This window comes from Pyrgilauda ruficollis, unplaced genomic scaffold (assembly GCF_017590135.1).
Source record: "Pyrgilauda ruficollis isolate IOZ18807 unplaced genomic scaffold, ASM1759013v1 scaffold141, whole genome shotgun sequence".
Classification (NCBI taxonomy): Eukaryota; Metazoa; Chordata; class Aves; order Passeriformes; family Passeridae; genus Pyrgilauda; species Pyrgilauda ruficollis.
In genome coordinates this window covers 208,014-223,209 of record NW_024512655.1, presented here as the reverse complement: position 1 = coordinate 223,209, position 15,196 = coordinate 208,014, and the positions used below count along the sequence as shown (strand labels likewise).

Sequence of the window (15,196 nt, the reverse complement as noted above, 5' to 3'; positions counted from 1 at the left end):
GCTCCGCTGGAACAAGGCCCCTGCCCGCGCTGGCTCTGCGGGCCATGGCCTGCAGCCCACACCGACACACGTGCCCACAGCAGGGGCAGGGCTGCGGGGACATGGGCTCTCTGGGGAGAGGGACATCCTTGTGAGGATTTGTGCCCTCACCCCAGGGCAACAGGAGCGCGAGGGGCAGGAGCACCCCACCTCCCGAGCCGAGCTGGAGGTGCCTCACGATTCCCTCGAGTCTCTGCCAGAGTCTGCACCGTGCTGAGCTTCCAGGGGGTACCCGGGAATAACACACTGCAAAACACTCTGTGCTGAGGTTTTAATCCAGGAAGAAGTGATCAGGGAAAGCAATAATCTCAGTTGGCACACGGAGCACAGCAGGATCTTGCTTCTGGGGAAGCATCAAGAGCAGAATTAGCTTCAAGGAAACTCTGGGGCTTTTTTTTCCTTCTGCTAACACTGATCTGTGCCTGGACCAGCAGCAGCAGCAGCAGCTCCCAGCATCTTTCTAAAGTGCCTGTCACTGCAATATCCAACTGCTGATATCCCCTAGGGGACATCCCCCCAAGCCTGGGTTTTCCACATCCCTCTTAGATTGGAGCAAGAGGGACAGCAGCAGCGGGAGCAGCCCTCCTGCTCTGACCTGAAGCTGTTAGCCTCCAGTCCTGTTTTAATCAGGTCTGGCAGAGCTGCTGCTTTGCTTCCCAGCCTGCCACCTCAGAGGGATAATTTGCCAGTGCCTTCTCGGAGAGCTCTGTGGAAATGCTCTGCAGAGCTGGAGTATGCCTCTTCTTCATGGCCAAGCCCTCTGAGCTCCATGCTGGCACATCTCCCTCTCCTAGTGACCCCAGGCTCTGTCTGTATAAAGGGAATTATGAAGATGCCAGGACTTGGTCCTCTTTTCCAAGTGCTGCCTGGCAAGACCTGGCAGTAAGGGGGGAAGCTGCGTGAAGCAGCAGGAGGAGGTGGAAATCTGTCTGGCAGCAGCAGCACAGAGACTTCTTAGTGCTGCCCACCAGACTCATTGTAGCAGAGAAACTCTGGAGTCAGCTCCTGCTGAGCTGGGGCTGCGGGGGAAAGCAGGAGTTGATATTGCAGGCAGAGACCACTGGGATGCCACGGAAAGCTGCTAAATATGACCAGGTTAGCACTTTAGTCTTTAATGGCAGGTCACCATTAATAAACCCAGGGCCCCAGGGTGCAGTACAGAGCCTCCCTCCCCCCCTCCCCAAAATACTCATTTCATTAACTTCTCTGTGCGCGGCGCTCAGCACCTGCCAGAGGCTGGGCAGCCAGGAGGGCCAGCAAGGGTTAAGGACAGCTTATGGCAGAGCTAACTGCTCTTCAGAGAGCATGGAGAGAGACGAGCGTGCACAGCATCCCTCTCCTCCCCAGGGCTCCCCTCTGCGCCTCATTCCCCCAGTTCATGCCGGAGCCCAGCCCACAGCTCTGGGTCCCAGCCGGACGGGGCAGCCGGGGGAGGCTCCGGGTGGGGAAGCACTGTCCCAAGCCCATGGCCACGGGCCGAGTGCTGCTAAAGGACAGCCAGAAGCATGGCCCTGAACCCCAGCTCCAGCACCAAGTCCCTCTGGCCGTCAGGGAGTCACTTCCCATCACCGTGCCTTGCTGTCCCCTTCTCTGGGAAGGCGACAACAGCACTGAGGGCAGGGAAGGGCAGAGGGGAGCTGGGATCCAGGCAGGGAAGAAACACTAGCTGAATAAAGAGACTGGGCCAACAATAAAGGCCAAATACTGCTTTTGGGGAGCTGGACTGACCCATGGGATTGCCCCAGTACGCAAAGGGTGAACTTGGCCATTGTAAAAGGTCAGCAGCAGAGAGGGGCTGGGGGAGCCAGCACAGGGTGGGACTGCTCTGTCTCCACACGTGCCCCACACTCTCTGCAGCCCCACAGAGGCTCTGGCCCCAGGGCTGCCCCACAGAGGACAGATGACAAGGTGACCAGCAGGCAGGAGGACAGAGCTTTGCTCCACCTGCTTCCACTGCGACACCGACCATTTCCCAGAGGGATGGTGGGACGGAAGGAGGAACAAATATATGTTCCAGCTGCCAAAAATCTCATCCTATTGAGCCTCTATCGATCTGCCCTACTTGGCAACTGAAGCTGCAGCCACCGTCTGTGGTGCTTGATCAATAAGACCTGGGCAGACAGGGAGGGAGAGGCCCTTTTATGGGGAGGCGGTTCTTTATGGGGAAGTATTTTGATGTTTAGAATGAATGCAGAGTCAAGGAAGAGGAAATACTGGGACCGAAGCTGCAGTTTAGTTTGAACTCGTTTCAAATACCTGCTAAGTCCTTACACTGGGGCCTGGGAACCTCCTGCCCATAGGAGCTGGCCCAGCCTCTGTCCTCTCTGTCCACCCAGAGAGCCTCTGGCCCACCCTGGGTGCTCTCAGGGCACAGCTGTCAGCTGCAGCCATGGGCCGGTGCATTCCTGACGCACAGCACAGACCCCGCGCCTGGTAATTCTCCAGGAGCTCCCTACAGACCTTCCCCAGGGACCTGGGGAGAGGCAGAGACTCTGCAGCCGTGTGAGAAGGAATTGCTGTGCTGCTCCAAGAGCCTGTGGACGTGCCTCGAGTCCCCAGGGGCGCTTGGTGATGACTTCTGCAGCGTGGCTCTCACTGGGGCCAGGCAGGTGGGAAGGTCCTGGCCTTGGTGGCAATAGCATGGCTAATTCAGCAGAGAGGACGGGCTCTGATGGGCCTGCCCACACCATTTCCACACCATTTCCACCCTGCCTACTGGGAAGCATCGTGCCCTGCCTCAGCATCTGCATGAAAGGGATCACAGCCTGGTAAGACAGCGAGCCAGGCAGGGCATGGACCAGGGAACCCATGACTGCCCTTGACCCCTTTTATCCTCCTGTGCCTGCAGACCCCTTTCTTGTCCAGCTCATGTAGCTGGGCCATAACTGGAGACCAGGTGACCTGCTGGGGGAGAGCCCTGTGTTTAACACCACCAGGAGAAGGCAGAAGAGGAGGAAATGTTTTTTGTAATAGAAAGGGCTGGGTAGGGCCACCTCCAGTGTCAGAAGTGCCCCATTTCCAACGCCAAGAACAAGTGGCAGCTCGTCAGCTCCAATTAGAGCTGGCTGCAAGGGGGACTGTGCATTGGGTGTCACCTCCAAATGCCCTCTGGATACTTGGTGGGGGGGTGGGAAGAGAATCTGCAGTTGTTCCAACGTTTCTTGCTCAGCAGAACAACTGTTGCAGTCCTTTTAGTACAAACCCAGCAACTGTTCCCAAAAGCTCAGCCTCCTCAGCTCCTGTCCTTAAAAAAAACCCACCAACCAATCTCCAAAATGACGGCTTCTGAGTCAGGGCAAAAATGTTATTAACAAAAACATCACTCAGGGGTGGGACACCTGCTCCCTGACAAGCAACTGGCCGGGCTGCCCATGGTTAGAGTATTACATCAGACCCCAAAAAGAGAAAGGAAAGGGAGGGAGAAGGGGAGAGAGTGGAAAAGAACAGACAGAGGGAGGATGACAGCAGAAGGGAGTAACAAAGACAAAGAAGAGCAGGAGAGGGGAAGCACAGAAAGAAAAGAGCAAGTGCGAGCGTATGTGAGAGACGGAGCAGGAGAGAGAGCGGGAGCGTGGGGGAGCAGGGAAGTGTGCGGGAAGTGCCAGTGTGTGTGCAATAAATGTGGGAGTGCATCTGTGAGAGACACTGCCAGCGCGTGCATATGGCACAGACCGCAGCTAGGAGGAGGAAGAGAAGAGTAAGGAAGGGTGAACGATGCCACGAAAAGCAAAAAATCTTGGAAAAGTGTAACAAGAAAATAGGGAGGAAGAGAGAAACAAAAGCTAAAGTGAAGGACATCGAACAAATGAGTCTGGTGAAGCAAGAGAGCAAAGATAAGAGTGGGAGGGAGGGATGGGAAATGGAGGTGGGGGCACTTGGGAAGGGACAGAGCCAGGGTGAGGATCAGGAAGAGAGAGGAAAGGGAGAAGAGGACAGAAGAGAATAGAGGAATAAAAGAAACAAACGGGTGAGGGAGAGAAAGATGTCTATTAAAAACCTCAGTGCATAACACAAAATGTCAGGGTTTATAGCTTCATTCTTGGCATTGCTGGTACTGAGAACCCCACACAGAAATGTCACTGCTTGTCATCTTTAATCACCTGCTATTTGTTAACACCTTCACTGCAAGGAGTCTGCCCCTCACCCCTTGCAGGCTCTCCTTTTGGAGAATAAACTGTGAAAACAAGCCTCTGCCTCGCAGCTCTCACAGGACAGCTTCAGCACTCGGGGCACGGCTCTCTGACTTGCAGATGGGGCTTTGGGCACAGGGCAGGGCTCCTGCAGGGGCAGGCTCGCGCTCCAGGGAGCACAAGAATAGGACAGAGGGTGCTCCGGGGACTGTGGCAGGATGCTGGGACCAGAGGGAGCAGGTGAGTGAGGTGGGTTTGGAGGGACAGAGACTTCAGGGAAGAACAAGAGAAGGAGTGAGAGGGGAAGGCTCAGCTCATAAAATCAAGGTGCACGGGGGCACGGAGGAGCAGGGTACAGGGCCCTTCTCCTGCTGAAAAACCCCTATGCTCCCATCCCACTCACGTCCTGCGCCGAACACACACAAATAAAATCCCTGAAATCCGTGTAAGTCTAGAATTCTCCAATCTGTTTGCTTGAGCAGCAACTGCCACACAAAAGCAAACATCCAAAGCTATTAAATGTACAGTTACAGTTCCTTGCTCTGGCATCTGTGCTGGTGACTTTGCTCCAGTTCCTCCCAAAGCCGGGACTGACGGTTTTCCCCTGTGTCAGGCACTCGTGCCCATGCTGTCTGCACTTGCACCCAGCCACATTCTGTCTGTCTGACATCACACTGCACTGCTAGAGAAATTATTTTGAGGTCATCACTAGACAAGACTTTTCCCTACTGGAACAAGTTAGATTTCTTTCATTTCCGACTGGAAAAAACCGAAAAAATGCTCCCCTCCATACAGTAGAGCTCTTCCATACCAGCAGTGAAGATGAAGATCTTATTCTACAATTTTCAGGCTTATGGAAAGAAATCGACCCCCCACCTAAATGAACCAAAATTTAAAGATGGGTATATGAGAACTATTAGTGCAGCTACTCAGGTTTAACCAGAGAATGGTGATCATTTGTTTCAACACAAATGAGGACTCTGCTTCAGCACAGCCCTTACCCCACACTCTGAGCTGCTTATGTCAGTGTGCAGGGGTTTGGAAGTGCTGATGCCACTGAAGTCAGACTTCCCCCCTTGAAAATGAAGAGAATTTGAGGAGTCAAAGAAATGACAACAGAATGAGCAGTAAGGGGAGCCTAAGTGCATTTACATTTTTTCATGCATTCAAACAACAAAAAAAGTAGCAGAAGGCACTGGTTCCCTGAAGAGCACAAGGGTTTCTGCTCCAGCCCCCTGGGTGCTGGGTGCCAGGTCCTTGTGTGCCCAGACCCCTCCATGGAAATGGCCCCAGAGCCAAGGACTGCAGCACCCAGGGCCTTCCTGGAGCTGGGGCATCCAGAGGACAAGGACATGCCAGAGGAATACGAGACTGCAGAAACCTGGCACTCAGTCTCTCTCCAATCCCTACAACACAAGTTTAAAACCCACTTTAGATCCTCCAGGACTAGATGCGGGGCTGAAGTAAAACCATCAAGCCCAAACCAGGCAGCCCTGGAAAGCCAAGCTCCAGAGCATGCTTGGACCTCACACCTTGGTCTCTGGCAGTGACAGCAGGGTAATTCCGTTCAAATTTTCTTCCTTGCAACAGTGTTTTGTTGGTCTTTTCTGACTGACATCCTCATTAGTTTTCTGAAGCAAGTGTCTCCATCTCAATCTCACATTCTTGAGGAGCTCCAAGGATGGCTGGGAAACCTCCTGCACTGCTGCTACTGTCCTGCACTGAGGACAGAGACACTGCTCCATCCAGCTCCTTCTCCAGACACCCACATCCCCCCAAAAATTCCACAAATAAATTCAAGCCCAGTTTCTGTGCCCACAGACAACTGGACTGACACATGAGCCCAGGCAGTGACCACTGCCCCCTGAGCAGAGTGGGATCTGCCCCTGCCCCAAAGGGCTGGCACGGGCTCCAGGAGCCACCCCAAGTCCTATTCTGGGAACGGGAACAGAACACAGAAGGGCCTCCCACTGGCCTTTCGCCAAGGATAAAATTCACCCTCCTGAACACAGGCCAAGATGATCTAAAGTGACTACTGACTTTTGTTGCCCAACTTGAGTCACCTTAAATGGGCCTATTTTTCAAAGTGTCAGTGCTGAGCACAACTTAGAATCGGGCTCTTTAAGATGCCTAATATGACAGGTCCAGTCACTGCTGTAACAAGAAAGACCATTATTCCTCTCTTGTGTGACTTCTTCCAGTCTGGCCAGGCCTTTTATCTTTTTTCCTCTCCCCTCCCTTCTCCTTGTTCTTTTCTTTTTCAGCTTTTTATGAATTTCTGTCAGCTTTCCTCCCTCTCCCCTCCTCAAGGTCACGCAGCTCATTTCCACGTTGAACATTTACTCAGCAAGCCAGGTCCTTTCACAGGCTCTCACCACAAATATGCTTTCTGATAAAGTCTGCAGAAAAGGAACTGTAAAACCCAAAACAATGTCAGAAATATATATATTTAAAAAATCCCACCAGGGCGAAACGGGGCTGTGACAGGGCAGACTCTCCAACAGAGAGTGTAGCCTGTGGGACAGTCAGTCCTGCTTCAGGAGCTGGGCAGAGCCGTGGCTCTGCAGGGCAGCGGCACAGCCAACACCAGCCAGAGCAGGACCTTGGCAAGGGCCATGCTGGAGCTGGTACAGGGACAGGTGTTTGGGTCCACCAGCACCACCAGAACTGAACAGAAAGTTACAAATTTTCAGACAGTCAGAGCCCTGAAAGAAAATACAGGAAAAGCACACTCTAATTTCGAGTGCTTTTGTCCACTTGCAGGGCTGCCTGAGCGGGACAGCAGCGGGGAGAGCAGCAGGCTGGTGGCAGTGACACTGTCCTGAGCGCCAGCACACTCCAGCAGAGCAGGCAGGAATGCTGTGGGATGCTGCAGGACACTGGGCTGGCCTCACTGCAGAGGCTGGGCAGGGAGCTGGCTGTCACCACAGCGTGCACAGGCTCCTGTGACCCTTCTGTCCCCCTGGCACGGCCCGTCTCGTCTCACTGAGTGCTGCTCGCCCTCCCTCCCTCCCAGTGCGCACATGGCTTTAATGTTTTTATTACCTGTTTGACTCGCTGCCTTATTGCTTCTCCTCTTAATGGGGCTGTAACCGTGGAAACGAGGAATAAACGGCCACCAGAAAATGAGATGATTAAACAGGTCACCCTGGCAAAACAAACTCCGTGTTCACACAGCCCAGGCTGTGTGTGCAGTTTCTGTCCAGGGAAATGCAGGTGGGAGAGGGTGGAAGGGCTGGAGCAGGCTCCTGGAACGAGCACACCAGTGAGAGGTGCCTCCTCAGAGAAGTGTGGTCTCTGCCCAGGAGGAATGGTGCTGTGAGCTTCCCAGCAAAGACACGCAGAAAATGGCAAGGTTTGCTGAGGGAAGATGGAAGACAGCGAGGACAAGACACATTCATGTAACTGGGGAAAAAATAGCAACTATGAAGAGTATAAATAGGCTGGACTGAAAACAAAACGTAAGTCTGAGACAAGCCGGTGTCCTCTGCTGTCCCTGTCTCTGGCATGACCCATGACAGCCTCATGGCAGCTCCCAAGGGAGCACAGAGGTTCTTCTGCCTCCAGCTCTGCCGCTCCCTGGGGCACAGCTCTCCCACTCTCCTGTCCCTGCTGGGCAGCCAGGCTGCCCTGGTGCTGCCTGGCAAAGGCACAGCACTGTCCAGCTAAGCCAGGACCACAAGGAACGGAGATCTCAGGCAGCACAAACTTGGCTTTCCCAGAGCCAGCTGCGGCCACTGTGCTCAGAGGTCCTTTCCTGAAACTGTGGCTGGGAGGAAAGGGACAGGACCATGAGAGCAGGAGGAAATGAGCCCAGCCTGGGTTGGTGGCCAGGCCTGAGCAGGTTACCTGCACCACGGCCTCCTCGTGCCACGGACAGATGGAGAGATGGAGAGATGGAGAGATGGCTGCTCCACACCAGCAGCACAAGGAGAAGGTGAGGGCTCCATGTGCTTCCACGCCCCACGGGGTGCTAACATCTGAATGAGATCTCTCAGCCAAGCTGACAGGTTCAGACCAAATGAGTTTCAGACCAGAACGTTGTTTGTTGAAAACAAAAATAAAACCCCAAAATATACACACTGCAATCAAAAAAGCACAATCACAAACCAACATTTAAAGTAGCGAGGATCCTGCCAGAATCCCCATCCTGTCCCAACCTGTCCAAACCCAGACTCATTGGGTGCTGCCAGTCTGGGAAGAGCAGACTTACTCCACCAAGAGCAACAAATTCATCACAAGAAATTGGAACGGCAAAGCTTGGCGAGGTAGAGATGTGAGACAACTGCTTGGAGCACACAGGCGAGTGGTTGTGCTTTCTTTCAAAAAAAACCAGCAGGTGGTTTATGAAAAGGGCCCTATTCTTTAGAGTAATTTGAGCCATATTTCATTGTTTGACAGAAAAATCCTAATATTCATGACCTCCTTTAACTGGAAGAAGTTTGCTCATCTGAATATCAGCCCACAGAAAAATGGGAAAATGAAAAATAGAGTAAAGACAATGGAAGTGGGGGAAGGAAAGGGAAAGCAAGACAGAATCAAAGACAGAATGGAAGTCCAGGAGAGTGACAGGTCTGTGGGAATACAGAGAGGAAGAAGGACATAAAGGAAAGCTATTTAGTAAGAAAAGTTAAATAGTGCAGCATAAAAAAGGCTGAGAAAGGCAGAGTGAGTGACAGAAAACACAGCAAGAGCGAGCAGAGGAGCTTTCCCCTAAAGTTTCCAAGTGCATGGATCAACTTTGCAGAACTGGGATTCTTGTCCTACTGAGTTTCAGTTAAAAATACTCATATGCAATCGAGAAGAAAAATCAGACCCCCTTTCCCCAGCCTCTGCTCCCTCACCCTCTTCCAATCCCGTCCTCCTCTGCTAACATCTGCTGCCTGCCTTCGGGACATGCAGATGGTAATTACTCCAGCAGCAGCTTCCTCTCCTTCCCTGCTTGCAGAAGGCCACTTGGAAGAGAGCTTGGAGCCACGGAAAGATCCACACACACCTTCACAGCCAGGAGAAGGGCATGCGGGAGCCAGGGCATGCCCAGAGAACCCGACAGCACAGGGGTGGGAGGTGGGTGAAAAGATGAAGATGTTTGTCTACAACACACACCAATAAAACATCCACCTGGTGCAGAGATGGGGGCCTGGGGAGAAGCTGGCTTGAGATGTGGAACTGCTCATGCTCCTCCAGACAGGGGAAGGGGTGCTGGAGGAGAGGTGCGCTGGGGAAGCACAGGCAGCAGGAAGAGGAGGAGGAGTAGGAGGAAGGCTGCCCTGGGCGAGGCAGCTCAGGGAGTGGATTCATATAGGCATGGAGCTGGCAAACACCAGGCAGAGAGGTGGAGCTGCTTTAATGAGAAGATGCTTCTATGACTCAGGCCTCAAAGGGATTGGTACTTTATTATTTTATTTTTCCATAATAAATTATGCCCTGGGATGCCAGGTCCTGCCGGGTTTTTCTGGAAATACCAGACAAAAGCTGGTGTTGCTACCTGGCTTTTGACAGTTTCCCATGTATGGAAGCTGAAAGCTCCTGCTTCTTCCTCTGCTCTGCCCTGGCCCATCCAATTTTGGGAGCAGGGCTGACACCACCGCACCATTCCAACAGAAGAGCCCAGCTGGAGCTCTCCACCCCCCAGCCCAGGTCCCGGAGAGGTCCCCACGGCAGCTGCTGGGTGCCAAAGGTGCCGGGGGCAGGGGCGCAGGAGCTCCCGGGAAGCTGCGGGAGCGGGCTGGGCTCTCCCACGCCCAGGCACCCCACCCGGCTGGGAGGAGCGCTCTGCCGACCCCCACGCCCACCCGTGGACAGCAGCCAGCCCTCCCTGCCTTATCTCCATCCCGAGCCCAGCCCTGGCTCTGGGCTGCACAGGCAGCGTGATTATGCCCACTTTATAGATTAGGAGTTATTCATCCCACACCAAATCCTCAGACTCTGCCATGTCTCACAGACCTGTTCTGGAGCTCTTTGTTAGTTTTAGGCTGAACTTGGCCCTAGTTCAGCTCAGAAACTCGTGTTGCAAAAAGGCCCTGTATGGCTGGCTGGCTGAGGCTGTGCACCAAGCTGACACCACGGCCACCATTCGCCCCAGCAGCAGAGCAGTGGGGGTCCCACTGCACACTGGGGGGGCACAGAGGCACCCAACACACAGGGCAGACACCATCCTCGTCTCCTCTTGCTGCCAAGAAGGATTCATTCATGGCAACGATGATGCAAGTGCACAGAACCCACAGAACCAGTGTTGATCATGGCAATGCCTTGAGAGAGCCTGGGGAGCACCAAGTTCAGGCCAGCACCAACACGTGAGTGTCCAGGAGCGTGGAGGTGGCTCAGTGTCTGGGGCAGACGGGCACGCTCAGGACAGAGTGACAGGGATGTAGGTGTTGGGTGTGGGGAGCACTTCCAGAAATGCACCACCAGAGCTTGGTGTTTTTACTGATTTCACAAGAGAGGCTCTGCTAAAATGTCACCTCTCCAAAGCAAAACATGAACATGCTGGTGAATCATCATTTCACACCCCAAAACCAGGAATGGGTGGCAAAGCTCTCTAGTGAGGCACCAAATCCTCAGGGGATTGTCATAAAATGCACCCAGTGACCTTAGTCTTCCCATCCTTTTCCCTGTATCTCCTGTTCTCCACCCTCTGCTTTCTCTTGCCAACCTGCATGGGTTGTTCAGCTTTTATTCCAAGCATGAAACTGCCTTAGGACTGGAAGCTTTAAGCAGTTTCCCAGCCTCCAGAAATTTTCTGGTTTTGTTTCTCCATAGCAGAGCAAACAATTGCTTTGGTACCTAGCCACCACACCTAACTCCCAAATGCAATGAGAACTTGGAATTCTTCTGGAAGCTTATACAAGAACATATTCTACGTGAGTGAAACACATGCTTTTTGTTCACTGTGACTATTTCTTCCTGAAGGGACTTGACAAACTTTTATTTTCTGGAATCACCACCTGAAGAAAGATGGAAAGTCCCTTGAGGAAGAGATGAAGACTGGTGCCAGGTTGACACACTGGAAAGAGATGCTGATAGCTGGAGTCAGCCTCTGAGATCTCTATGAATGGACAACAAGGGGCTCCGCAGTTTGGGTGAGGGAAAAGCATCACCATCCTACTCCAAAACACACTCTGCTCTGCAGATAAAGCCTGTGCTTACACGGAACAGCAGTCTAGACCCTCACCTGTGATCAGCACTACTGCCTGTTCCAACCAGCAGCTCCGGCCAGGGACCAGAAGCCCACCCACAAGAGCTGCACAAAGGAGATGAAGCCCCAGGGTACCAAACCCCGCTGTAGCCCTGCCCTGTGACCATCTGTCAGCCCAAAGATGGGCCCTATCCAGAGCAGCTTTGTGCAGCCCCTGGGCTTTGCCCACCCCAGGACTGCCCTGTCGCCCTGCCACATCCACCCTCCTGCAGCACCACGGTGACCTGGCCCAGCCTTCACCCACCTGTGCCCCTCCAGCACCTGAGCACTCCGTACCTTCCACATCCTCAAGCCAGTCCCAGCTGCTGTTCCAGCCTGTGGATCACTGGTCAAGCAGGAATGGGGATTAGAAACCAGCAAATGTTTCTTTTGTCACCAATTTCTTCCTCCTTCTCCCCTGCGAGCCCTCGGAGACAAAACAGGGAGCAACAAGGTCCTGGTCCAAGGGGCTCTCCATCCTGGAAATGGATTTTACCTGTCTCTGAAAGCTGCCTCCATCTCTCACCCCCCATAGCTTTCTCCCTAGGGAAATCAGCCTAAAAGGGGCTAATGGAACAATGTCCCTCTCTCTCCCCCCTCTCATTTTCTCTCTTTTTTTTTTATTAGCATTTGTGGAATTTATTCCCAAACTCTCCTAATCTTTCGTACACAACCATTTGATTTGCATAACCCAGCCCCCTCTCATAAAAACTGGCTGCTAGTTTAATTAAAAAATGTAAATTTGCTGTCATCTCGGGGCCTGGTGAATTAGGACGACATCGGCATTTTTTATTGCTGAAGACGTCCAAATTGATCCAGTCCGCGCTGAACCGGAGGGGAGGAGACGCTGCCGCGTGGGACTTTTGGCTGGAGGTTCTGCCCCTCCCCTGCTTCCAGCCAAGCCTCCTCTGCCCCCTCTTTGCTTTGCAAAGTGCAGCTGAGGACGAGGACATTGGTTCTCCCAAACCTCAGCTGGATGGGCCAGCACGGCCTCTGCAGTGTCAGCACTTCTGGGAGCTGAGCCTGGGTGGCACCTGAGCTCTCCAAACCTTGGGAACGGCTGCATCTTCAAACCCTGGCAGGGAGGGAGGGAGGGAGGGAGGAAAGGAGCCCAGGTGGAGGTGGGAGATGCAGCACAGGCAATAGTTATCTTCACCTACTACAGGACTTTTCATTACTTTCCAGACACTTTCAAACAACTTTTCAGAGGGCGCCTAAACCGTAGGCTGCACAGCAGCCCAGGGGTTTGGTGTCAGAGGGAGAGGCAAAGTGGCCACAAAGGCTCTCACTGGGAGGACAGCCAAGTGCAAAAAGTGGGACAAAAAAGGCTGTGTAGGCAAAGCTCTGAGATCCAATCGCAGGAAAGAGGACTCTGGGTAGAAGCATAAACAGTTTAGCAAAACAGAAAGAGAAACTGGTGATATGGAAACTACCCATCAAATATGTGATCCCCTCCAGCTGAGGTATCTGTGCCATTCCCAGTTTCAGTACAAGTTGCCTCTCCCCCCTGGGACTCTGCCCTCAGAGCAGAACAGTGCAGTACCTGCACACACCAGTGGACCCCACTCTGTCAGTGGCAGACCTGGTTCAGAAGGACTCATGAGATCCAGCAGACAGTAAAGGTGAGGAAACAGGAGCTCATCTCAGAGATCAACTTTCTGGCCTTTTTGTGAGTTATCTCTCTATAGTGCCAAAGCAGTAGAAACGCTCCTATGGACTCCAAGCAGCTCTGAAGCATGTTCTCCAAGTAAGAGCTGGGTGCTGCTTGTTCCATTATGGCAAGGTTAATCCCTGCCCTGCTAAACCCTTCTCCCAAGGAACAATCTTCACTTGGTAGGCTTAAGCCCTTGAATGCTTTCCACCCAACAAGTATCTCATAGAACTACTGGAAAGGGACATGACACCCAAACCAAGTGCCTGGGAACCTTTTGCAGAGCATGAGCTCAGGAATGACACCAACCTTGACTGAGACAATGTCTCCCAAAAAATCTGGTCAAAAAACCAAAAACCCCAAACAAGTTGTCACCAGCCCAAAGAAAGTGTTTCTATCCACTGGGTGTTTCAAACAACAGCTGTGATTTGACAAAGACACAAAATGACCCCTTGAGTGGGAAATTGGGTGTTTCTCCGCCCATTTACCATAGGTGTCTTGGCCCTCCTTCTGAGGTCAGTTCCTGTAATCTCATACCAAGGATAACTAGGCTGGGGAACAGTGTCCCAAAGGAAGTGACAAGTACCCAGTCAGTCAAGGTATTTAAAACCAGACTCGCAGAAAGTCACATGTAGGGAACATCTTGCCACATTCCTGCGCAGATGGACTCAGTCCACAAATTCTTTTCAGCCCTTAACCATTATTAACACTTCTGGTCCTAGAAGGTCCACGCATGGATTGACTGAGCGGAGAAAGCCCTCAGCAGGAGCAGACTGTCAGACCCCACACACCGAGTCCCTCTGGGAAAGAAACCCCTCTGGAGCTGCCTCTGCCAGCTGGCAGCTCTATGAGCAGCCCTCGGGCACTGCCTCTGGAGAGTCACCGCCCGAGGGCTTGGAGACAATTCAAGAGGCAGCGACTGAGGGAGATAAGCTGGCCCGAGTAGATAAGGGTTAGAGGTGGTGATTATGGGGCAGGTCTTTGCCCCAAGATCATGACAAGACGGGTTCACCCACACACAGATCATAATGCTGACTTAAAGAGATCTCCCCGATGCTCATTTCCACGGCTTGCTGCAGCCCCGGGTTCCCACACCGGGGACCCAGGCGTCAGCCGGGCGCTGAGCACCGCAGCACCGGCGGGGCTCGGGAGCCCCGGGCAGCTCCCGCCGGCAGAGGGCACTGCCGCGCCGGGGCACGGCGCTGCCCGCCGGGGCAGCTGCGGCTCCGCGGGGCACAGCGGGGCAAATCGCTGCCTGCTGCTCTCGGAAGCATCTGCCCTCCCGCAGTTTCACCACATCCTTAACTCCTGAGCTGCCCACGCAGCATCCCAGCTTCTTGATCTAGAAGGGAGGCAGCCGCACGCCCACGGCTGGACCCAAGCAGAGCTGGCACGTCACACTCGCAGGTGGAGGTGGCTCCGGAGCCACTCGGTTCCTGATATCAATGGTAGAAATAAGTAAATAAATGGAATAAACGACAGCAAAATTATCCTCTCACTCACAATATCAGAGTACATAGTTCAGGCCCAGTCAATCATCAACCAGTTTATTACCATCTTACTCCTTATTAAAAAAAAAAACCACGCACTTTCTGGCAGTAATTACCTGGACCATGGCACATTGCCAGCACAGGCCTGTTTGGCTCATTGCTGCCATTTGTTTTTTAATGGCAAAGAATGGTTGACACCATTTTGGAGGAGCAGGTGTAGTTGTGTCAGCCAGTACAGGGCCATGACGGTGGGACCTGGTCCCAAAGAGAGGTAACATCACCTAAGGGATAGACTCCTGCCAAACTCTGAATTTGCACATTTTGTCAAATCTAAATGAGACTCTTATCCAGACGGTCCAAGGATTGGAAAACCCACCAGCACTTTGAGCCCCGCAGCTCCTGGCTGCAATCACAGTCCAGCCTGATGGAGACCTGTCCATCATCACACCCAGCAGGGCCACCAGCCCAGCCCAGCCCAGCCTGGAACCTGCTCCCCATCCTGATACCTGATCAAAAACCAGCGGACAAGCCGCAAAAAGCTACAATCAAAAACACACCCAACCCCAATACTAGGGCCTGTAATCTAAAACCAAAACATTGCCCCAGCCTGGCCACCTTTCCTCCTCCCTGCATGATGTGAAGGGGTGGGGGAGGTCTTATACACCTCACATGGAAGGACAAAAACAAACCCATCCCAGATATGCCCAGG

At 53.1% G+C, this 15,196-nt stretch overlaps 1 protein-coding gene across 8 annotated transcripts in view; it reads right to left on the bottom strand.

The window, feature by feature from the left end:
* The window catches only part of CASZ1 (castor zinc finger 1), a 193,737-nt gene that overhangs the window by 69,562 nt on the left and 108,979 nt on the right, over window positions 1-15,196 (bottom strand). The gene's annotated exons all lie outside the window — the stretch shown is intronic.